Here is a 2,500-nt window from a genome sequence, read left to right as displayed (position 1 = left end):
GAACAGCCTGCTTTGAACACTCTCATTTTTTCAAAGTAAACTTATCGGCCACCGCCGACACTCAGTCAAGAGCACCGACGGAGAACCGAAGGTGAGGCGAACGCAACCAGTGACACGCCTTGCGACGGACCGGCGGCGCTCGCCCAAAATCCAACTACGAGCTTTTCAACCGCAACAACTTTAGCATACACTGTTGGAGCTGGAATTACCGCGGCTGCTGGCACCAGACTTGCCCTCCAATGGATACTCGTTAAGAGTTTTAGGATGTACTCATTCCAATTACAGGGCCTCGTTAGAGTCCTGTATTGTTGTTTTTCGTCACTACCTCCCCGTGTCGGGAATGGGTAATTTGCGCGCCTGCTGCCTTCCTTGGATGTGGTAGCCGTTTCTCAGGCTCCCTCTCCGGAATCGAACCCTGATTCCCCGTTACCCGTTATCACAAAGGTAGGCACGTAGCGTACCTTCGACAGTTGATAGGGCAGACACTTGAATGATACGTCGTCGGTGCAGAGACCGTACGATCCGCGTGGTTATCCAGAGTCATCAAACGTCACAGGACGAACCCGGTCGGTTTTGATCTGATAAAAGCGCGCCTCCCGAAGTCGGCGCTTAATGCATGTATTAGCTCTAGAATTACCACAGTTATCCACTTCGCTTACGAGACCAAATAAACCAAGACTGATTTAATGAGCCATTCGCAGTTTCGCTTTACGAGAACTCGTACTTGCACCTGCATGGCTTAATCTTTGAGACAAGCATATCACTACTGGCAGGATCAACCAGATAGCTGCGACAGCTGCGCTCGGCCCTTGCTGGGCCGCCCGGCGCGTGCTCGTCGCATTCGTTTAAGACCGAGGCGATCGCCTGCGGCCGTACTCAGCTTCGACAGTCGCTGGCCGCGACGTCCACGCTCTCGCCGGCAGTGCCAGGCGGAGCGATTTGCGTTTTTTCTTTGCTCGCCCTCTCTCGGGCTCGATCCATTCAGTTTCGCACAAACAAGAGCTCTGCCGGCCGCCTGCAGCGGTGCCTAAAACCCGGGCATAACAATGCGACCGTTCTGCTAGGCCGACAAGCGCTCAAGCCAGACGCTCGATCGAACGCCCCTTACATATTAGTCGAGACAACGGCTCGCTCATTAGCATCGCGTTTGTACTTTAACTTTTTTCGGCTCGGCTTCTTTCGACGCCGATGCCGGCGACGCAGCACTCTCTCGCCCGCCAGCCACCGAGAAAAGGGTGCGCTCCGACCGGCCCCGCACCGCTCTTTCTTGGCTCATTCGAAATTACTGTCTTTCGCTCTGACATGCCTTACCTAGGGTTAGGTTAGTATGCTTGCACGTTTGTACTTTAACTTTTTTCGGCTCGGCTTCTTTCGACGCCGATGCCGGCGACGCAGCACTCTCTCGCCCGCCAGCCACCGAGAAAAGGGTGCGCTCCGACCGGCCCCGCACCGCTCTTTCATGGCTCATTCGAGTTTACTGTCTTTCGCTCTGACATGCCTTACCTAGGGTTAGGTTAGTATGCTTGCACGTTTGTACTTTAACTTTTTTTGGCTCGGCTTCTTTCGACGCCGATGCCGGCGACGCAGCACTCTCTCGCCCGCCAGCCACCGAGAAAAGGGTGCGCTCCGACCGGCCCCGCACCGCTCTTTCTTGGCTCATTCGAAATTACTGTCTTTCGCTCTGACATGCCTTACCTAGGGTTAGGTTAGTATGCTTGCACGTTTGTACTTTAACTTTTTTCGGCTCGGCTTCTTTCGACGCCGATGCCGGCGACGCAGCACTCTCTCGCCCGCCAGCCACCGAGAAAAGGGTGCGCTCCGACCGGCCCCGCACCGCTCTTTCTTGGCTCATTCGAGTTTACTGTCTTTCGCTCTGACATGCCTTACCTAGGGTTAGGTTAGTATGCTTGCACGTTTGTACTTTAACTTTTTTCGGCTCGGCTTCTTTCGACGCCGATGCCGGCGACGCAGCACTCTCTCGCCCGCCAGCCACCGAGAAAAGGGTGCGCTCCGACCGGCCCCGCACCGCTCTTTCTTGGCTCATTCGAAATTACTGTCTTTCGCTCTGACATGCCTTACCTAGGGCTAGGTTAGTATGCTTGCACGTTTGTACTTTAACTTTTTTCGGCTCGGCTTCTTTCGACGCCGATGCCGGCGACGCAGCACTCTCTCGCCCGCCAGCCACCGAGAAAAGGGTGCGCTCCGACCGGCCCCGCACCGCTCTTTCTTGGCTCATTCGAGTTTACTGTCTTTCGCTCTGACATGCCTTACCTAGGGTTAGGTTAGTATGCTTGCACGTTTGTACTTTAACTTTTTTTGGCTCGGCTTCTTTCGACGCCGATGCCGGCGACGCAGCACTCTCTCGCCCGCCAGCCACCGAGAAAAGGGTGCGCTCCGACCGGCCCCGCACCGCTCTTTCTTGGCTCATTCGAGTTTACTGTCTTTCGCTCTGACATGCCTTACCTAGGGTTAGGTTAGTATGCTTGCACGTTTGTACTTT

At 55.0% G+C, this 2,500-nt stretch overlaps 1 non-coding gene across 1 annotated transcript in view; it reads right to left on the bottom strand.

Moving 5' to 3' along the window:
• The window catches only part of LOC144423637 (small subunit ribosomal RNA), a 1,810-nt gene extending 1,024 nt beyond the window's left edge, over positions 1-786 (bottom strand). The window contains exon 1 of the ribosomal RNA XR_013476102.1: positions 1-786. This exon is cut by the window's left edge and continues 1,024 nt beyond it. This is a non-coding gene — a ribosomal RNA (small subunit ribosomal RNA).
• Between the last annotated feature and the right edge of the window lie 1,714 nt (positions 787-2,500).

Source organism: Styela clava, chromosome 5 (assembly GCF_964204865.1).
Source record: "Styela clava chromosome 5, kaStyClav1.hap1.2, whole genome shotgun sequence".
Taxonomy (NCBI): Eukaryota; Metazoa; Chordata; class Ascidiacea; order Stolidobranchia; family Styelidae; genus Styela; species Styela clava.
Note: the sequence above shows the minus strand (reverse complement) of the source record. Positions and strands in the feature narration are given on the sequence as shown.